Here is a 23,356-nt window from a genome sequence, read left to right on the forward strand (position 1 = left end):
AGTTATTTATGATCTAGATTACAACAAATGTTTTTTAACATGCTACATTATATGTCAATAGAAACATAAATTGTTTTACATGTTCATTTATGTTCATTTATGTGGGAGTTCCGTTCTCAGCACCCATCTGCTTCAGCAGAGCACGTATAAGTGTGCCTATCCCCATTTCACCTCGTTCCACTCCCTGTTCCATCCCTATTCTGGCCTCTTCCAGGTCCAAAAGGACCCGCATGTCAAAGATTTCACATCAATTGGACATGCCTAAAATGGTCGCCATCTGTATACAGATACCTTTTCTCTGTTTGGAAGTGTTCTTTGTTGCCAAAGATACTTAACATACACTAAAGCTGCAATCCTAACCATTTGTATTCAGAAGTAAATGCCACTGAATTCAGTGAGGCTTACTGTCTGACCTGTAGGGTTAAGATTTCACCTTCATGCTGCTTCCTTTTGTGAATTTTTAAAACTTGTGGGATGCATCACTCATTATTGTTCTTTCCATGTGGAAACAAAGGATCTCTTTTGTTACCTGTGGATTATATCTCTTCCCACCAGCTTGGGGACTGCCCATTTTGGACCACCTTAAATTCTCATTTTATAATTATTAATTTTCCTTTTCTCCCCCTGAAGTTTTCTTGACTTTTCACTAAACTATCTCTCCTTGATACCCGAGTGCGGGAAATGAGAAATGACAAGTGTATACTGAACTGTAAAATCAAGGTAGCAAATGTAGCTGCAATCCTAACTCCACTTACCTAGCAGAAAGACCCACTGAATTCAATGGGGCCTACTTCTGAGTAGAAATAGTCAGGTTTGCAGCCATAGATGGCTTTATGATGGACCATTAACTAAGAGAGAACTTAATTGATTTGCAAATATCTGTTGATGGTCGAGCTATATGTGTCTGTTGAGGGCTATATAAAAATACATTAAAATATGTACATTTTGCATCAGCAAAGAATAAACAAAATAAACCAATTTCAGCAGAATGGAAAATACCAGATGAAAGTGCAAATGAATATTGGAATGCATTGAGTCATGTTTGTTCCCCCCTAGGGACTACATATTAGCTATTTATATATGCCAAAGCACTGATAACAATGCTACAGTTGTTATGTAATATGCAAAAGTGTGTGTGTGTATGCAAATTCATTTATTCAAGAGCAAACCTAAGATGTTGGCTACTTTGTTCTCTCCACTTCTACAGAAATCTGAAAAAACCATCTAAGTTGCAAATGTCTTGGAACAGATAATGGGATGATAGCCAACTAAACCAGACTCAGAACTACTCAGGCCTATTGAAATCGAAATACTTTAGGTCTATTCAATAACTAAGTTAGATAGTATCCAACATCTTTAGAACTGGCCAATTTATGAGAATACCTTGAATGGGAGAAGTGTTTCTATAAATGGTTATTCCACCTTCTTATGTTTGTTTGCAGCTTGGTTGTTATAATATTTATGCGCTTATTTTATAGAGCAGTGTTTCCCAGCCTTGGGCCTCCAGCTGTTTTTGGACTACAACTTCCATCATCCCTAGCTAGCAAGACCAGTGGTCAGGGATGATGGGAATTGTAGTTCAAAAACAGCTGGAGGCCCAAGGTTGGGTTATATTTTGGGTTATATTTTGAATCTTACTTTCATTCCTATTTCCAGTTTGAAAGAATATGCTTTTGAGGTAGATGAACTGTTGTCTCTTTTTTTAAGGAATCTGTTTTGAATTCTGTTTTTTAGACGTGTGTGTGTGTTTGCGTAGTAAACTTTACAAAATAAACCTGGTAATTTTTATTGTTGATATGATTATATCTTAATCTACTCCACATTTATCGTTCCTCACCTAGTTGTACATTTGCAGTGGCCTCAAAAGAAGAAAAATGAAACACATCTATGCTACAATAAGCTATGTTTCTAGCACCTAGGCTTCCTTTTTGCTGCCTGCCAATGGTGCGGTGCAGATGGCGCTGCGCTGCTGATCTGCTTTCCAATGCTTCACATCACTGCCAGTTACTGAGTGGGAAAGAGCCATGGAGGGAGCATCTGATTGGCTCTGTTGCTGCTCCTGCACTGCACTGAGCTCACTGCTGCCTTGTACCTCCCTCTCATTGACCAGCTAGCACAGGGTTGGAAAGCCAGTTCAGCAATACAACCTTCACCTGCACCACCTTGCCAGCATCTATTGCTGCTGCTCAGGCAGTCTCAGTTTTGTAGGGGTTTCTTTTCTATTCAGTTTCTAGCCCACCACGCTCAGTTCATCAGCCATGACCTCTAGTATGCCAAGGTCTTGATAATGCCTGCCACCCAGTATAGATGATCCAGGCAGGCTAGGAAAAGCAGAACTTTATAGAAGCCCCCCTGGGTATAATAATAATAATATAATAATAATTATATTTCCCCAACCACTCTGGGCGGCTTCCACAGAGACCAAAAATACACCAAAATGTCACACATTAAAAACTTCCCTGAACAGGGCTGCCTTAAGATGTCTTCTGAATGTCAGGTAGTTGTTTATCGCTTTGACATCTGATGGGAGGGCATTCCACAGGGTGGGCACCGCTACCGAGAAGGCCTTCTGCCTGGTTCCCTGTACTTTTGCTTCTCGCAACGAGGGAACCACCAGAAGGCCCTTGGCGCTGGACCTCAGCGTCCGGGCAGAATGATGAGGGTGGAGACGCTCCTTCAGGTATACTGAGCCGAGGCAGTTTAGGGCTTTAAAGGTCAACACCAACACTTTGAATTGTGCTCGGAAACGTACTGGGAGTCAACATACTGGGTACCACTGAAGGTTGCTCTCTTTAAAAGCCTGTGTCTCCTCAGACTTGCCTATTTTCATTCTATGGGCAAGAAGTGGGCACTTAGGTGATGCGAACTTAAGATGTCAGAGTCCGCGCTTAGATACAAAATAAAAGCATGTTCAATGTCCAGTTCAACAACTGATCTTTTTTTACCATGCGAGATGGGCAGTGAGGGTCAAAGGGAAATCAACGTGTAGATGATGAGATGAAAACGGGGTATGATGGTGCTGAAGCCAAGCAATGTTGACAGCCATGGCAGTGGGTTGACATCCTGCTCCCTTTGCAACAGCTCAACGCCAGGCCCCTTCAGCTCACAGCAAACATGCAAAGCTACCACACATCGCAACATGCCATTGCAAGTAAAGGCAAACCAGGAAGACAAGAGCTAGACAAGGAACCAAATCTGACAGGAGCCACCAAGGTCAGAGTGTAAGAAACATCAGAAGCAGAAAAGCCTATTAATTATAGCAGAGATCCAAATGCAGCACAGCCACAAAGAAACGTTAAAGCATATGCAAATTCATTTACATACAGCCACCTAGATTCCTTCAGATACAGCTAAGGACTGAATTTTCAGTTATATGCTCTCAGCATCATGAGTGGATTAGCAGTGTGGAACTGATCCAGAAAACCATTTTGTTCTGTATGGGCAGCATCCACCAAAGTATTTCTACAACTGCAAGGATTTTTTGGGTTGCTCAATGGAACTTCCCCTGCCTGTCCCCCCACATTCCCCTAAATTTGTTCTGATCTCACTAATCCCTAGTCCAGGAAAGTTAGGAAGTTCAGCTAAATACATACACATTCAATCGACACTACAAGAAAAAGTCAATGTTGGAATAAAATGATGGGGGGCTGTACTATGTGATTAATCCCCTTCAATATTCCTCAGATGAAAACAGCAACATTTCTCATTCCCGCCCGCCAACTGACACTCCTTTTTTATTTTTAATTTATTTAACATAATTGTTATAAAATATAAGCAAAATATTGCAAATACATACATACATATATATTTCAAATAAGCACATATATATGAAAAAAGGAACAAAAGAGAAAAAAGAAGAAAAGTTGGAATAATTTCTTCAAAGTTTATTCTAGAAATACCTCAGTATGAAAATAATAATAAAATTTCATTGATTAACTTCCATCGCTTACACTGTACTCCCTATATACATTTTAAGCAAGATTGTATCTGTTATTCCATATTTTTCCCATACAATCTCAAACAAATATTCTAATCAATAAGTTTTCTAAATCTTTCATAAATCTATTCTTGTTGTTGTTGTTTAGTCATTCAGTCGTGTCCGACTCTTCGTGACCCCATGGACCAGAGCACACCAGGCACTCCTGTCTTCCACTGCCACCCGCAGTTTGGTCAGACTCATGTTTGTAGCTTTGAGAACACTGTCTAACCATCTCGTCCTCTGTCGTCCCCTTCTCCTTGTGCCCTCCATCTTTCCCAGCATCAGGGTCTTTTCCAGGGAGTCTTCTCTTCTCATGAGGTGGCCAAAGTATTGGAGCCTCAGCTTCACAATCTGTCCTTCCAGTGAGCACTCAGGGCTGATTTCCTTCAGAATGGAGAGGTATGATCTTCTTGCAGTCCATGGGACTCTCAAGAATCTCCTCCAGCACCATAATTCAAAAGCATCTATTCTTCGGCGATCAGCCTTCTTTATGGTCCAGCTTTCACTTCCATACATCACTACTGGGAAAACCATAGCTTTTACTATATGGACCTTTGTTGGCAAGGTGATGTCTCTACTTTTTAAAATGCTGTCTAGGTTTGTCATTGCTTTCCTCCCAAGAAGCAGGCGTCTCTTAATTTCGTGGCTGCTGTCACCATCTGCAGTGATCATGGAGCACAAGAAAGTAAAATCTCTCACTGCCTCCATTTCTTCCCCTTCTATTTGCCAGGAGGTGATGGGACCAGTGGCCATGATCTTCGTTTTTTTGATGTTGAGCTTCAGACCATATTTTGCGCTCTCCTCTTTCACCCTCAATAAAAGGTTTTTTTAATTCCTCCTCACTTTCTGCCATCAAGGTTGTGTCATCTGCATATCTGAGGTTGTTGATATTTCTTCCAGCAATCTTAATTCCGGCTAGGGATTCATCCAGCCCAGCCTTTCGCATGATGAATTCTGCATATAAGTTAAATAAGCAGGGAGACAAAATACAGCCGTGTCGTACTCCTTTCCCAATTTTGAACCAATCAGTTGTTCCATATCCAGTTCTAACTGTAGCTTCTTGTCCCACATAGAGATTTCTCAGGAATCTATTCTATTCTAAACACAACCAATACCTTACATTTAATCCTTGTCTACATAAACTGATACTCCTTGACCCCCATTCCCAACCCACCACAGAGCATTTTCTATCACACCAATGGGACACAGCACACACACCCTCTGTCATAATCTCATTGCTGAGCAACCATGTGCAGAGCTCACTGGAGTGGGAAGCCAGCCAACCAGAAGAGTCTCTGAGGTGTACTTGCCTGGAGGCAGAGTCAGCATCCAAAGCCAGGCCCAGTCTTAGGGGCAGTCAAACTGCAATCCATGTGTTCAGATGGTCCAGGAGTCAGGGAATCTGATGATCATGGTGGTCAAGGGTCAAGATGAGCAGGAAGCAGTAAGGTAAGACCAGGAACTAAAAGCATTGTTACCAGTCTCTGACTGCTGCTGGAAGCTCTGCTTAAGAAGGCTGAAGCCAGCAGGTTCTCATCAGCACCTTCTCCTCTGTGTCCTTGAAGGCTGATCAGCAGCAGATGGAGTCACTCTGCCTTCTCTCCCTTCAGGCTGCTTTTCCACAGTCCTGAGAAAACCCCTTAATCCTGATTTGATTTGATTCTTTGGTAGTTTGACAAAAAGAAAAGCACACACCAACAAATAAATTTAGAAAGGGGCAAGTTTAGACACGGACACACAAAGCACTTTTAAAATATATAAAAAATCAAGACCTTGCACTCTGTTTCACATTTCTTCCCAGCCTGGGTGGCCCTGCCATCTGCCTGCCCCTCAGAGCTGATGTGTCATGCAGGGTTGCGCCTTAGGGCGGCAGCCTCTCCTCCTTCTCACCCGCTCTCCAGCAGCCACCACAAGCTGCCCAAGAGGGGAGGCCAGCAGTGGTGGCCATAAAGAGGCAACAGGGTGCTCCTTCAAAGTTGCCACTGCTGCCATTGTCATCGCTCAGGACAAACACTGGATCAATTTTGGCTTTCAAATATAATAAAGGCGATATGCCTTTACTACTTCTTCCCTACTGACAGTTCTGGCAGGTGAAATAGAGCCATTCCAGGATCAAATCAGAAGCTGGATGGCTTTCATAATTCTGGGACCGTCCCTGGAAAATTGGGACACTTGGAAGATATGATTTGGCCAAGTCACACTGACATTGAGCTCTGATGTAACAACAACCACATAGTGTGGTTTCAGAGATGACCATAGGAAGCTGTTCTCTACCTTCAGGTAGGTAGTCGTGTTAGTCTGATGCAGTCTAAAGAAATAAAACTAAAAAAATGTCCAGTAGCACCTTAGAGACCAACTAAGTTTGTTCTGGGTATAAACTTTCGTGTGCATGTATTCGTGTAACTGAAGAAGTGTACATGCACACGAAAGCTTATACCCAGAACAAACTTAGTTGGTCTCTAAGGTGCTACTGGACAATTTTTCAATTTTTTTTATGTTCTCTACCTTGTGAGACCCTAGTAACACCTACAACAACTGTCAATAGCTGGATCTCTTTTAGGCCTACCTGGAATTGTTTGTGAGTGGACCTGGGACGTTCTGCATACAAAGCATATGCTATACCACTGAACTAGTCCTTTCCCATTAGCCAGCCATGAACTTTTGACTTTTACCGATGATGACGAAGAAAGCAACTGCCAGCAATGCAGGTGGGACAGAGCCCCAAACTAGTACTGGTTGTGCGATTCCCACTGTAACCATCTATTGTCTCAATTCTTCCTGCTGTTCAAATTACCTTCCATAGAACAAAATATATTTGTGAAAGAAACGAATACTTTCTTGTCTTTTTCCTTTAAACTTTTGCTTTCCACTCTAATTTACCCCCCTTACAACTTAGCATTTGCCCCCCCCCCCCCCGATGTTTTACTCACCACAGTTCTGCTGTTCATTTCCCCTCATTGCTTCTCAGCTTTTCCTCTCCTGGATTTTCTTCTTCTTCCAACCTGTATTGCATCAACTGTACCCTAAGTTACAGGGGAAGCTGTGCTTCTGTTTTGTTTTCCATGCCTATCCTGCAAATCTTCCTTAAACTAAAAAAGTCCCACTGTGCGAAAAACCTTTTTGAGCTACATGCAGCTGCAGACGCTTTGTGTGTTTCCTCAATTAATAATTTTGGCTTTCAAATATAATAAAGGCGATATGCCTTTACTACTTCTTCCCTACCAACCTATTCATTGTTAGTAGTTGGCCACTTCAGCTGGTTTCCCCCTGGGGGAGCAGGAGGGGAAGGCAAGAACTCCATTAACCAGCCTTTCTTTCCATGTCAGAAAATTATGCCAAATGTTTATTGAAACTTGGATAGACAAGGCAAATTTATGCTTGGGCAACCAAAGCGATTTTGCCTTATTAGGAAGGCACTTTAGCTCCTGGGCTACTTCCAAAATTACCATGTGATTGAAGCTTTACTGCTTCTTTATTTTTGCATCCAAAATGTCCATATGTCAAGTGCATATATTCCAGCTGAGATAACAAGGCGGGGGGGGGGGAGGAATAAAACCAATTCATTCTTTCACAGAAAATAATGCAACGGTGACGTGCCCTGTTCCAGAGTTTTTAATATTTTAGACACCCCAGAGGTTTTATTGTGACATTGCCAAAAACAAATGAATGGAGGCCTTTTGTTAATTGCTCCATTGTACTCACTCTTTATCTGGGGAGTTGATCAGTTAAAAGGGGAAACGGTTGGTGGATATTTAGTGCAATCCTTTGCAGGACCAAGTAAGTCCCGCTATATTCAGTCAAACTTACTCTCTCCACCAACTGTGCATAGGGTTTCATCCTGCCAACTTCTGTCTCTTGAGGAATATATTACCTACTATTGAAGCTTCCAGTGGGGTGGAGTCTTCACGAGGCTATATTTTCTAGACTATATCTCATTGCAATTTGTGTATTTTCTCCTGATCTTGAAAGCATGTGCAGGGCTCAAGCAGGTGTTCGTATATCAATGGGACTTACATCATAAACATGCACACTACATTTTAGTCTCGTATGTCAGGGCTTAGACTGTGGCCTGGTCCTTTTAAAACTTGATGAACCTGTCATAATAGAGTCCAGCCTTGAAACACAGGCACCATCAGTGCTGAACTTTCATTCCAATATCACCATCTTTAAGGGAAACAGTCTTCAATACCACCCTGAAGAATCCCAGTGGGTTGTATGTCAGGTTTCAATGGAGGCCACAATGTATGCCTTCTTTGCATGTGGCAGTTGTGATCATGTGCTTTAATATTCAGCCATCCTCATAGCAAGAGCTCTAGTTGGTTTTTGATCCTTGTTTTTGCAAAATGTTCAAGCCAGGGGCGTAAAGCTTGCCTGGATTGCACTGATAGCTCAGTTGGTTAGAACATGGTGCTGATAATGCCACAGGTTCATTCCGCGTATGGGACAGTTGCATATTCCTGCATTTGGGGTGAGCTTGAGTCTGAGCCTGGTCCAATGCTCCCCCACAATGTTTACCTGTACTGACCTCTGCCAGTGTCCAGTTGTCAGTGCTGCCCTGCCAGTGCAGCTAGTCAGGAACCAATGCCTAAACCAGCGGTTCTCAACCTGTGGGTCCTCAGATGTTGTTGGACTACAACTCCCATCATCCCTGAGCTCTGGCCTTGCTAGCTAGGGGTGATGGGAGTTGTAGTTCAACAACATCTGGGGACCCACAGGTTGAGAAAGGCTGGCCTAAGCAAACCACTCACAATCTGTAATCAATAAAGTTGTGGCCAAAATTATGCTAATAACCTTAAACTAAATTCTGTGTCAATTGTGTCTTTATTATGGGGGAGGTCTTGGGATGTTTGTATGTGTTTTCTAGGACTAATGACAAATTAAAATGGAGCCCCCCCACTTGCTGCCTGCTCCTATTTCACTTTCATTGTACATACCAAAGTTGAAGTAATATAACCTGGGTACAATTAAATAGAACTTAATTTAATTGTGCCCAGCTTATATTGTTTATATTATTTCTTAAATTTAGATCTTGCACACATATAAAACAGTATAATTAAAACTTCTGGAAAAAAAGTTAAAAACAACATTCTAAAACACACACAAAAACAACTCATTAAAAACAGACTGCATTTTATTGTCAGCTTAGGGCACCTACCCATTTCAACATTTTGGAAGTATATTCCCTTTGCACTGGTGGTTAAGGCTTGCCAAAATTGCTGGTGCTCAAAACTTCTGGTTTCAGCTCAGTCGTAAAGCTTTTCCTACAAGCCGCGTGTCAGCTGCACCTCCTTGTTCCTACACTACAACTAAAATAAAACAACTCGAAAAATGTTTCTCCAACTTTTCATTTCTGCAGATGTTCTCAAGTTGTTCTTTTAAAGGAGTCAATATAAAAGGAGAATGTACTGAATTCTACTGACTTCATCATGAGGACTAACCGTACCAATCACCAGACTGTGAAGTCAAATATTTTTCTGGGGGGTGAGGGGACTCCTGCACTGCTTGCAAAGCTTCAGGCACAATCTGTTGATCATTTCTTATAGATTGATGACTCTGTAGGGTATGACTCACGGGATGCAGAACTGAGTTGTTCAAATAACTTTCTCAAGGCCACAAAATGAATCCAAGGCAGATGTGGGAATTTTTAACCCAGGCCTCCCAAAAGCAAGCCCAATTTCACAATTCAATTTATGCTAGCAAAATTCAGTTCCCAAGTAAGACAAACAACATTACTGCAGAAGTCCCATGCATATAATTGGCCAAGTAAACTCCAATACGAGGAACAGACTTGGCATATGGGAAGGGCTGGTTATATGATGTGGCATTGCATTGTGTTATGGTATATTCATGTATCACCTTTTGGCCTAAAGACCAAACTACATTCAGTTGTGAACGAAAAACAACTTGAGGAAGTACAGGAGGAAGTCTCCATAACAGTGAAATATGTAGAAGCCAAGTTATGTGATGAATGGTTGGAGGAATGTTGTTCGCTTAGTTGGAGAAGAGAAGAGTGAGGTGTGACATAAGAGCAGTTTTCATGAAGGGCTGTCATGAAGATGATGAAACAGACTTATTCTTGTGGATAGATTCAGAACTTACAGGGTTAAGAAGTTCTGAGTGACGTCTCACATTCCTGAGGCGTGGCTAGCTTCACAGAGGGGAGTGTTTCTCTGTGTGTCTGTCTGTTCTGTTCCGGCTTCTGACGGAGAAAGAAGCAGGATGAGCGCTTTGTCGCCCGGAAATCCCTGTGTTGTTTATCTACATGATTAAAGACTGAGTTATATACACACTAACGTCTGAGTGTGTTTGATTCGGTACACACACGCACTGCAACAGTTTCTACGCTGCCAGAACTCTGCTACGTAGCTGCCGGAGGACGGAGAGAGAGCGCAGAAGGAAGTGTGCTGGACCCGATCCAAAAGCTACGCTAAATTCCCAAGAGGTTATGGAACGTCAGCCAAGCTGTTTGAAGCTGTTGCCAAGGTGTGCCGGTGTGTGTTTGAAGCCAGCTGAAGAAGACGCTGGAGCCAGCTGAGGTCCTGCCTGCGTTTGGGGCAGAGGAACTTGCTGGGAAGGAGCTGATCTGCTGAGCCGGGTGCCGGGAAGCTGCTGCTGGTTACGTGAGTAAGCTGGGCCCCGGGGGAGAAGATGGCAGATGGCCAGGTCTTAGAAGATGTACCGTTTGAAAAGCTCACCACCCAAGGATGGGACACCTGGGTCAGGAGAGTGAGGGGTTGGTTTTTGGCTACAGGGCTTTGGGATCCAGCCCAGAGGGAGCCGTCACCCCCCACACCAGTTGCTGCTGGGACAGACGCTGCAGGCTGGGAGGCTGCGTTGCCGGAAGATAGCCAGCAGAGAATGCAAAGGGAATTTTCCTTGTTGAAGTCATGCGTGGACGCTACGCTGATGCCTCATTTGGAGGGCGCTGAGTCGGCTAGGGCTGCCTGGGAGGTGCTGAGGGCTTTGTGTGAAAGCTCAGCAGAAGGCCAGAGCCCTGGAAAAGTAATGAGAAGCCCAGAAGTGGCTGAAGCCCTTGTCCCTGAGATCTCAGCCTCAAGGAGCGCTGATGGAAGTGTCGGGGGGGCAGAGAATTCCAAAGGCAAGTTTGAAAAGTTTTCCACTGTGTGTGACGGGGTGGAACGCCGTTTCAGAGGGGGCAGGGCTGGCACAGAGAGCTCATCCGGTTGCAGGGGTGGAGCCAAGCCAGCTGGAAGCCCACGTCGATGCACGGTTCAGTGTTTTTCCACTCGTTGGTGCTTTGTTTGCAATTCTCCTGACCATCTGCGTCACTCCTGCCCCCAGAGAGCCAGACAGGCTGGGCAGGATGCTTTCAAGGTCGCTTCCCATGGGAATCAGCCCAGTTTCCATGGCAACCAATCCAGGAAACAAACCAGGCGTGGGAAGGCGCAAGCAGTACGTGACTTAGACAGTGACGACGGTCCTTATCAGCTCACGGCCTCACTGGCAAAATTTGAGGACTGCTCCGATAAGGACAGAGAAATGTGCTGGGTTATAGACTCTGGAGCCGGCAGGCATCTGATAACAGCAACACTTGCTGTATGTGGCACCTGGGATGAAACATTGTCTTTTATCTGTCCCTTGTCTCTTACAGGAGGGGTATAAGGTGTGCTTCGAAAACAATGTCTGTACAATTTCCAGAGGTGGAAAGCAACTGGTCAGTGTTGCAAAGGGGCAGAACAATCTCTTTGTTCTGAAAACGCCTCTGAAGGGTGAGGGGGATGTTGAGAGGGCACAAGCAAAGCGTGCAACAGTTCCCACTCATGTTTCATGTGCCTGTGTTTGGCACAGAAAAATGTCACATGGTACCTTGGAAGAAATCCAGATGTTGCCAGAGTGCACTAAGGGTTGCAAAATAGAGGAGTGTGGCAGATCCCTAAAATGTAGGGCATGCAAAATGGCAAAGGTAAAAGGGTGCAGTTATCCCAGGGTGGAGAGGGTAACCACAAAACCTTTTGAGCTTGTGCACACAGACCTCTTTGGGCCCATGCCGAAACCAAGTCTGGGAGGGGCCAGGTTTGTGCTGACGCTGACAGATGACTATACCCAGAACTCCTGGGTCTATGCACTGAGAATGAAAGAAGATGCAACACAACTGATCAAAGATTGGGTTGTGGAGGTGGAACTAAGGTTCTCCACCAAGGTGCAGGGGGTCCAAAGTGACCAATGTGCAGAGTTTACTGGGTCTGCTCTGCAGAAGTTCTTTCGCCAGAAAGGGATACATCACAAGGTGACTTCTCCTCAGGAGAGGGGAGTGGCAGAGCTCAGAAGTGAAGCTCTGGTTAAAGCTACAGAGGTTTTGCTGTCAGACTCTGGTTTGCCTCCGAGTTTTTGGGGGGAGGGGATTAGGACAGTGAATTTCACTATGAACCGGTCCTACAATTCAGTGGTAGGTGAAACCCCGTTTTTTATGCTCCACGGAGAGAAACCGCAGATACATTTCTTCCGTGTGTTCGGGTCACAGGCCTTGGTGCCGGTACCAAAAGCACAACAAAAGCAAGGTGGCCCTAGATTCCAGAAAATGATCTTCTGTGGGTATGAACCTGTGACAAAGGGATGGAGGTTTGCATATCCAGAAGGTGATCAGACCAAGCTTCTGATCAGTAAGCATGCTGAGTTCTGTGAGCAGAAAGGTTGGTCAAAGACTCATGCAAGGCATGATGTTCTCTCAGAATGTCTGTCTGATTCTGAGGAGGAAGGAGAGGCAGAGGCTGAACCTGTTGCTGAAGACCAAGTCTCTGAACAGGGTCAAGAACAGGGTTGGGCATCTCCACAGGTTGTTAAAAGAGAGCCCAAGAGTGAGCCTTCGTCTCCTGTTAGTAAAGTACAAAAGCCCCGAAGACGCGTTAAGTCAGAGGGGGAGGATTATGATGGAGAGGACACACCTGCTGACCACAGTGAGTCAGAAGGAGCACCTGAGTTTGTGCTCAGACGGTCCACTCGCACCACGAAGGGAATTCCACCTGAGAGGTTTCAGGTCACTAATGCGTGGCTTGGTTTCGCACAGTGCGAACCTGGGAGTTGTGAGGAGGTTCAACAGTTGCCTGACAAGGACGCCAGGAAGGGGCGAAAGGCAATGGGAAAGGGATTGATCTCTCAGAGGTCTGTAAATGTATGTCCACAGGTCCCCTCAGGACTGGAGACAAGAGGGGGTGTGGATAGATTCAGAACTTACAGGGTTAAGAAGTTCTGAGTGATGTCTCACATTCCCGAGGCGTGGCTAGCTTCACAGAGGGGAGTGTTTCTCTGTGTGTCTGTCTGTTCTGTTCCGGCTTCTGACGGAGAAAGAAGCAGGATGAGCGCTTTGTCGCCCGGAAATCCCTGTGTTGTTTATCTACATGATTAAAGACTGAGTTATATACACACTAGGTGGGACGCAGGTGGCGCTGTGGGTTAAAGCCTCAGCGCCTAGGACTTGCCGATTGAAAGGTCGGCGGTTCGAATCCCTGCGGCGGGGTGCGCTCCCGCTGCTCGGTCCCAGCGCCTGCCAACCTAGCAGTTCGAAAGCACCTCCGGGTGCAAGTAGATAAATAGGGACCGCTTACCAGCGGGAAGGTAAACGGCGTTTCCGTGTGCGGCTCTGGCTCACCAGAGCAGCGATGTCACGCTGGCCACGTGACCCGGAAGTGTCTCCGGACAGCGCTGGCCCCTGGCCTCTTAAGTGAGATGGGCGCACAACCCCAGAGTCTGTCAAGACTGGCCCGTACGGGCAGGGGTACCTTTACCTTTACCTTTTTATATACACACTAACGTCTGAGTGTGTTTGATTCGGTACACACACACACTGCAACAGTTTCTATGCTGCCAAAACTCTACTACGTAGCTGCTGGAGGACGGAGAGAGAGCGCAGAAGGAAGTGTGCTGGACCCGATCCAAAAGCTATGCTAAATTCCCAAGAATTCTCTGTTACTCCAGAGGGCAAGACTAGAACCATTGTTTGGAAAGTTGCCAGGGGAGCAGATTTCAGCTAAGTATTAGGAGAAAAACTGTTCAACAGTAGCACAGAGTGCATTGGGAATGGTGGGATCTTTCACTGGAGATATTGGGGGGAGGCTGGATGGCTATTGTCCATGGTTGCTGTGGTGGCATCACAAATTGCAGGCCCTATACTGAGTAGTGGGCTTATACAAGATGACAAGATGGAAAACTTTTGGGAAAAGTATTTCTGAGGTTTGATGGCTCATAACACCTGATTGGCTCTCTAAACACTCATGCTCATTGGCTACATTCAAATGAAGGAAAACTACTGCATATCAACCTAAGCAAGTTGTGCTTCTGGTTATTTGGCTATAACTTTTGATAGTATACAGATAATGGAACAAACTTTGTTGCATTGTTGTTGTTTAGTGGTTTAGTCGTCTCCGACTCTTTGTGACCCCATGGACTAGAGCACGCCAGGCACTCCTGTCTTCCGCTGCCTCCCGCAGTTTGGGCAATCTTTTATTGCGCTTTTCACTTTGGCTGCAAATCAATTTGGGACTTTCTTGATGAGAAGCGATGTGCACGTTTAATGAATAATAATAAATGAACCAAATCGGACCTAAACTTTACGATACAAGAAAACCTTGAGGCCTTTTATGCAAGCAAATATGCATGGGCAGCATTTTCCCCAGTAAGAATTAAACCTGCATGCACCTTCCAGTGATCTGACCAAGAAATGCAAAGGTATACCTAACAAGCATTAGGTGTTTACAGTGTTATTTTATAAATATGTATGTTATTATAATAATACTGTATTTACCACTGTAAAATAACATCAGACCTGTTAGTCTGCTGTGTCATACACCATCAGAAGTATATCCGTTTTTTGCTATGGCTCTTGTTGTGCATCTGGTAAAGAGGTAAAATTCCAGCATTCGCCATGAAGTGGGATATAGCAATGCAAAGCTGTTGTTTTTTAGTGTGGTGTCTGCCCTTGAAATTTTATCTGTATCTTCCAGAAACAGAGCTTGTGCGTGTTCCAATAAAGGAGTGGATGGCTGATCTTGCATAGAGATAGATTTATCATGACATGGAGGTGAGCCTGCAATACCATGGGCTTTTCAGATTCGATTTCAATGTCTTTCTTCATGATATCCAACACCAGAAAGGTACCATTTACCTTCATATTTTCACAATTTAATTAGTTGTTAATATACTGGGATAGGAGGAGATGAAACATCAGTGCAGAAGACAGTGTCATCATTCAAGTTCCAACTTTCTATACACAAAAGCACCTGGGACCAAAAGGAAAAGAAAACCCACCTTAAAGAAAACGAACTGATTTTTACATGATCCAATGGTGCAGGTTTAAGTGTCTGTGTTTGGTTTGTGAAAATCAAAAGGAGTTGGGAGAACATCCTAAGAAATCTCTTGATTTCTGCTACTGGCATGGTTCCCTCCCAGCTACTGTGAAAGTATTGGGATTTAAAACCAACCAACCAACTGTTTGCAACGAAAACTGATCCAGGAAAGCTGCCTTAAGTGTGGTTGTAGCAATTCTGGCACTTGCCCCCACCTCCCCATCTGCCCTTCAGTCCGGCAGGACCCGGCTAAGAGAGAGGAGGGTGTGCCGAACACTTATTTTCAGGACAAAACACAACAAAATTGGTAAATGCTGCCACCACTTCCTTATCTTAGGATAGCCCAGAAGAATAACCTAAGGAAGGAGATTACTCTTCAGTGTTACCGGCTACCCCACCCTGCATTGCTTTACCACAGTTGCAGGCAGAAATTCAACAGGTCTGGTACACGGCTAAGTGGTCAGACTTTGGATTTAGATTTCCCCCACAGAAGGCACACAGAACAGAACAGGAAAATCCTTTTTCAAGGTTTATTTAAAAACAAAATTGATCATACTTAAAAGTAGGCACATCTCTTACAGGGTTCAAACAAGAAAATAAAAACATTGTATAGCATCACTAGCTAACATACTTACAAATGAGAACACGAGAAATCTTAGGACAGTTCGTAAAGTTCTCGGCTGAATCCGCATCTCAAGAAGACAACAAGAATTCTACATCACAAAGAACATGCATATGAATGTAGAGAGGATGGCAACTGCCAGCATGTTGCTCTGCCTGGCAGAAGGGCAGATGCTACTCGCTTTCAGGCTCCATTCCTAAAGATTTTATCCTTGAGAACCCACGTGTAGTCGGACCCAAGGACCAGTCAGTTTTTCTGATTAATTTAAAATTTACCAATGGTCACATAGTAGGCTGATAACTCAGCTTGTGACAGCTGAAGCTTATTTGTTCTCAAGACCTTGAGATGAAAAGGTTCCTCCCCATTTCCAGACACACCAGATCCTCCTTTCTTGTTGTAATGAGGTTTGATAGCCCCCATTCACACCAGGACAGCATCTTAGATAACCAGGTGTTAAAACCCACAAATCAACTAGGGAAAGTTTCCTTCCTGCAGATGTATGGGATAACTTATTTACACTTCCAGAGCCAATTACTGGTAGTCTACAGTTTAAAGTAACAGATACACATTTTGCATAAATCCTTTGGTCTCCGGTTCTCCCACAATGCCTTTCCTCAGCTTGACCAAAGTTTGTCTAACTAAGATTTCCTAACATCACTACAGTGGTATTCAGGTGCAATACATATTTTACAGAGCAATCCATATCTGCTTTTCACCAGGCTATGGGGGGGGGGGGGTGAACTTGGTGAAGGAGCTCGAAACTGCCAATCTTTCACCAGCCAGCACCTGGTGAGTGATGCCAGGGCAGATCTCCTCCTGCCAACTCCAAAACAGGGCTTGCTGGGAACAGGGCTGAGTTGGCCTGGAGTCTATTGTTTTGTGAGTCAGTCCTGCTGCCATCAGATGATGGTGTCAGGCCTGATCTGGGTCCAATCACTGCTCTAGCTTCCAGCTGATGTCACAATCTGCCTGCCACTCCACCTTCTACCATGACCACAGTGTATAGCATGGCTGTGGATGTGGTTAGAAAATCATCCCCCTCACAAAAACCCCGATTTGTTTTATGCTTTTCAGGAATCTGTGCTAGTGACATAGCTACTCCCCTCTACACTCCAAATTCGGCATCAGCCATTGTTCATACCTCTACTAAAATGTCCTATAATTAATAATATAATTAATGAGCTACATCAGTTATACCTCTTTTGTTTCTCTTATCTAAGGTGCAGGTGTGTCATTTACATTGCAGATTAATATTTGCTATAGTGGATTGTCAATCTGAGTTTCCATCATTCTTCAACACCGCCTCTGGCAATCTTCAACAGGTTCTTTCTTTAGCAGGTGAGATTCTGCCTGCTATGTCACAGGCATTCTAACATCTCACTGACTGTTAGGACAGTAGAAATGGAATAGTAATTGGGCAACAACTTCCTCCTCAGATAGGTAGACGTGGTTCCAACTTTTTGCACTTTCATATATGGGACATAACTTTGGGAAGACTTTTTAATATATAGCACTGAGTCTTCAAAACCCATTTACCCTAAGAAACATATAAACAGCTCAGCTCTATGCATATTTATTCAACAGCAAGTTCCAATGAGCTTAATAAGAATTATTCTTATTATGAAAACGTGCTGAAGATTTCAGCCTTATCTCTCTCCCCCCATTGCATATTGCCCCCCTATTCAGAAAGTTGTGGCTGACAAGTGCTTCTTTCCCCGGAGTCTGCTCCCGGGTACTTCATTTGAGTGGACCCCATATGGCAGTTGCAGTCTTAGCCTCCATGAACATTTTTATTGAAATGGGTAAAGGTAAAGGGACCCCTGGCCGTTAGGTCCAGTCGTGGCCGACTCTGGGGTTGCGGCGCTCATCTCGCTTTATTGGCCGAGGGAGCCAGCGTACAGCTTCCGGGTCATGTGGCCAGCATGACTAAGCCACTTCTGGTGAACCAGAGCAGCGCACAGAAACGCCACTTACCTTCCCGCCGGAGCGGTACCTATTCATCTGCTTGCACTTTAGGCGTGCTTTCGAACTGCTAGGTTGGCAGAAGCTGGGACAGAGCAACGGGAGCTCACCCCATTGCGGGGATTCGATCGGCATCGGCTTCTGATCGGCAAGTCCTAGGCTCTGTGGTGTTGGTAAAAAATAGTGCCCCCCCAAAAAAAACACCCACACCTTACTTCTACTACTACCATGGCTATTGAGTGCATTGTACCAAAGGTTCCAGCTCTGGAAATTTCTTCTCACTGAACATAACACTTTCGAGTCAGTGATTTTATTCAGGGCTGTTGCAAGAGAGAAAAGGGTTCAAGTCCTGTTTGTGAAAAATTCTTCCCATTGTGTTCCATGTGCTTCCTCTCAAGGAAGTATGCACAGGGCTGCATTTGTCTTGTTCACACATTAATATTATTATTGTTCTTCTCATCATTAAATGCATTGCCTGCCCTTCTCCAGAAGGTCCCTGGGTGAACCACAACGGTTTTAAATTTAGAATTAAAAACAGAACATATTACATTCAGAAGAATAAGGTGGGCCCCTGAAATCACATATCTCAGTTGTCAAAAGCAAAGGTAAAGAAATGTCTCTTCAGCATTGACCAAAGATTGTACAGTGAAGAAATCAGATACAGTAGAACCTCGAGTTGACATAATCATGGAGGCACGTCTGCAATTTGAAGCGTTCGCATACAGAAGCACGCACCCGTGCACCCGCGAGTGGCAAACCTGGAAGTAACCCATTCCAGTACTTCTGGGTTGCCATGGGACGCAACTTGAAAAGACGTAACCTGAAGTGGACGCAACATGAGGTATGACTGTAGGGAGAGCATTCTATGGTTACGGGGTTGCTACTACCACATATCTTCTGAAGGAGGTGAAACTATCAAGAGGGCCTTCTCTGCTGATCTTAATACCTGAGGGGGTCTGTAAGGAAAGAGGGAGTCTTTGAGATACTTAGGCCTAAGTCAGTTGAGAGCTTTGAATGTGAGCACCATGAACTGGGCCCATATTACCCTGAACACAGGTACAAGCTACACATCTGTAAAGGTTTGTGTGAAAAAGTGGACAGTTGTTGTATCTGTGTACACTCACTGAACGTAGCACGTGAACACCCCTGTTGTTATCTCACAAACAAAAGTATGATGGGTGTTTGGTTCCAAGGGATTGTATTATACAAAGGGGAAAAAGAAGTTAACGAAAAGCACAATCCAAGCTATTTGGAAGCTATGAAAGTATTCACTGTAGCCCTGAGTCAAGCACTCCTTCCAACTTTATTTAAGAGTATTTTTATATTGAATTCTAATCACCATGTTTCTCACCTCCTAACCTGCTTGGGAAATAAATAGCATGCTTCCAGAGTACAGGCACCGAGAAAAATTTGCCAATTGTCCATTAGAGGATTATTCTTTTGTGGTAGCTGTCATTAGTTGCCCTGTTCTCTGGTTCCTTTCTAAGTGATGTGACATTTCAAAATTGATAGATTGTTGTGAGCACATGTATGCACCATGTTGCCTTGGTTCGTTTGTTTTCAAGCATTACTGAAAAGAAAGAGCTTGGTTATTATTAGTTTTTTAGTCTTTTTTTATTTCTGCAAAATAGCCCAATAACAAACATTAGTACAGATGGAAAGCCTCAGAACCATTCTTCACAAATGAATGGATTCTGATTATGGGAGCTTGGCTGTTTTGGGAACAATACAGCAGGTTTATGAAAGATTATGTTGCCTCAGTTGTCTGTGAAGTTTTGGCATTTGGTCCTGATTCTGTTTTTTGTTTGTCTTTGCCTAAGCCTTTGGAGAACTTATTTGAACAGGAAGCCTTCCATGGCACCACAGCCTTATGGGTCTATTGATTTATGACTTGCCTTTCTGATTTGAGACTAGTATACACTGGCAGTAGAATGAGGTGGGAGAATGGACTGTGATCGTTCAGACTAGGTGGGGTCTTGCCACATTTTAAAACAATCCCTACTGTAAAAACAAGTATCCAATCTGCCTGCAAGTTGAAGCAACCACAGAAGAGAAAATGATGTACTATAACTTTTCCCCTGATGTGCTTCTTTTTAATTGTCAGAATATTGTTACATGGTGGAACATTTTCTTTTAAAATAATAATAATATGTGAACCCTGTTTTCAATCTGGCTAGTTTAGTCCACTACCTCATTCTGCTACAGGTGTAAAGCAGTTCTAAGGCTAAATGATCAATGTATTTATTTCATTTGTTGTTGGCCTCCACCACAGGGAAGTGGTGCCACTGCTATAACTAACAAATTGTGTTAGGGCAGTTCAGTGGAATCAATAATCTGGACCTTGTGTAGCTATATATGAGCTTTCCCCACCAATAATGAGTTTCAAAGTTTTACTGCAGAACAGTCTTAAATACTAGTTACATACCATGAACAAAATAACAGAGTAACATATTGCAAACAAGTAGTGTGGTTCAGTCCTTTAACTGCCTTATGCAGTTTTGAAAATCTTCTTCTCTCTGGTCCCAGAGAGAGATCCTAAGCTCGTTCATCATTGCAGGGAGTTGCATTGAGAGTTGGAGTCGAACTACATTTGGATGGTCATATGTTCTCCATCCTTGATATATAATCATAACCATATATTTTTATGTGGATGGTTGATTTCCTCTCTCTGATTCCAGAGAGAGATCCTAAGCTCGTACATCATTGCAGTTATTATCTGCTACAACTCCTGTTACTAAGCACCTCTGACTTCTCAGGTTTCATCTTCTGCTGTGAGGGCTGCAGCTTGGGTTTCCTGTGATGTGTCATCAGGAACTCACTAAAATGGAAACACACCAGCTTTCCGCTTTCACCCAGAGTGAAACCTCTTGCTTAAGGTTAACTTCTCTTTTCAGCAATCCAAATACAGTGGTACCTCGGGTTACATACACTTCAGGTTACATACGCTTGAGTTTACAGATTCTGCTAACCCAGAAATAGTACCTCGGGTTAAGAACTTTGCTTCAGGATGAGAACAGAAATCGTGCTCTGGCGGTGTGGCAGCAGCAGGAGGCCCCATTAGCTAAAGTGGTGCTTCAGGTTAAGAACAGTTTCAAGTTAAGAACGGACCTCCGGAATGAATTAAGTACTTAACCCGAGGTACCACTGTACAATGCATTCAAATATAGCATTTTATGTACTTGTAATTTTAAGAGATTGGTCTCAACCACAGCCACACCACAGGATTGGCAGATATTCAGTTTTTCATCCCTTGTAACCCGTGGCATATTCCTCTTTCCCCCCTTTAACTGTAGATCATAAGTACCTTTGCCTATGCCATTTCCCTACGTCATTTTTTAAAGTATTGTGTGCACTAAAAGTTCCATATATATTGGTGTGAGGAACCTGTGGAACCCCACCCCCCTTCTGGTTTTGCTGGACTAAAATTCCCATTATTCCACCATGCTGGCTGGTGTTGATGAGAGTTCAAATCCAACCACGTTTAGATGGTCATGTGTTCTCCACCCTTGATATATCACTATAACCATATCTTTTTATGTTGGATGGTCAGTCTCTCACCACAGTGATTGATATTTGTACAGCCGTCATCAGCTAAGGTCCTTACTTATATGAGATATAAACCCAGTCTCAGACTGGCACACATGTTTGCATGCAAATGCATCTACTGTACATTAGCATAAGCACCAGAGTTCACAGTGCTAACCTTAACAATGTTTCCTCTCCTGGATATTTGTATTTCCTTGTAACACATATATTACAACCGCAGGTTTACAGAAGGCCTCCACGTGCCAGTGCAGATGTTCCCCAGTAAGGATTTTGATAAAATTGGTGTTTTTCAAAAAGAAGTTCTCTACTCCCAGTTTAAAATGCAAATGGTTAAAATGGAAACATCCCAGCTGATTATAGATGGCACTGATAAAGCATGGACAGCTATAAAGAAGTGAGGCAAGGACAGTGACAGGGTAGATATTTTTTTCCTCAGTGATAAGATAAACCTACAGGCGAGCCTACCAAACACAAAACCCACCTTTGTCAGACACTGCATAATCCCACACAATACTGATAGAGCGTGACTTTGGTGACAGAATTTCTGGATTCAAATAGAGAGATGAATGCCATGCTGATGACCTTGTGTTGGCTAGTGCAAAGTTTCCGTCTTTTTGTGTGTGCAAAAGTTCTGTTTTCTGCATAAATGTGGGAAATGTGGCAGCAAAAGCAAAGCGGCCCACATTTTTGCTAAATATCCTCAAATGTGTGATCAGTGAGGACACAGGCTACCAACCTAGACAGCTTTAAAGGGGGATTAGAAAAATCCATTGAGGGTGAGGTTATCAGTGACTACATAGGTCCTGATGATTCCAGTATCACAACCAGTATGCCTCTGAATACCAGTTGCTGGAATTGTGAGTGTGAGGTGCTCATTATAATCTGTGTTCTGGGTTTGTTCCCCATGAGGACATCATGTTGGGCTAGGTAGGTCTTTGGTCTGATCCAGCAAAACTCTTCTTAGGTTTTTATGACCTCTCCAGGGCCAGATTTAGGTTTGATGAGGCCCTAAGCTCCTGAAGGTAATGGGGCCCTTTATATGTCCAGCTGTCCTTTGTCAACAACAAAGTGTCACTGTTTTTTTTATGTTGAATACATGCTACAGTAAATGGTAATTTATGGACCTAATAGGTATCTAAAGACATTTGCACATAACAAAATATGTATTTTATCAAAGTAATTGTTGAACTGAAATACAATTAAGAAGAAATATATTAATAGTGAAATACAATTAAGAAGAGGTACCAGTATATTAATAGTGAAATAATTATTAAGCTCTGACTTACGGTAAAATTATTTTTTATTCATAACAAACTTAATAATGCAAACACATTGGCATTTGGCAATAACAAAAGTTCCTTTAGAAACACAATTTACAAAGACTCATAATCTAGTCCCTCAAAACTTGCTATAACATGAAATAATAATAGGTTTAAATATATGATGCAAACTACTAATAATTATAAATAGCAGAATGTAGGCACCCTATATATAGAAATGAGCAAAGCAGTGATATTTTAAGGAGCAGGCTAGCAGGCGGGGCCCATCATAGGAGCCTACACAACACAAAACACTGTATTTGTTTTATTTTATCTTATATTTTGGAAATGTACATCCAGATTTTTATCCTTATTTTTTTTTTTACGTATAAGGTTGTTTAGTTTATACATAGATCTGGCATTGGACCTCTCTCCAAAACTGTCCTGATCACCTGTCTCCAATTGATCATAAATCTGATGCATACATATTTGTTAAAACCCTGAAATGGAAATATGGCTGATATGTGGCACAACGGAATGGGTCCGTAAGACAAATTTGCACAGTGTCATTGTTACCCCCCCCCATTTTTCTTTTGTTGGGTTGGGATCAACACACTTCATTACCTTCGCCATCATAAAAACAAGCAAACATAGCAATCATATATGGACAGCATGCTGTGCCACAAAC

General features: G+C 43.3%; 1 long non-coding RNA gene across 2 annotated transcripts in view; it reads left to right on the forward strand.

The window, feature by feature from the left end:
- Positions 1-5,224: 5,224 nt before the first annotated feature.
- The window catches only part of LOC307223663, a 44,199-nt gene continuing 26,067 nt past the window's right edge, over positions 5,225-23,356 (forward strand). For both annotated transcript variants that reach the window (XR_013842172.1, XR_013842173.1), the window contains exons 1-3: positions 5,225-5,428; positions 14,938-15,014; positions 17,122-17,239. This is a non-coding gene — a long non-coding RNA (uncharacterized lncRNA). The remainder of the gene's footprint in view (positions 5,429-14,937; positions 15,015-17,121; positions 17,240-23,356) is intronic.

Source organism: Podarcis cretensis, assembly GCF_951804945.1.
Source record: "Podarcis cretensis genome assembly, chromosome: 9".
Taxonomy (NCBI): Eukaryota; Metazoa; Chordata; class Lepidosauria; order Squamata; family Lacertidae; genus Podarcis; species Podarcis cretensis.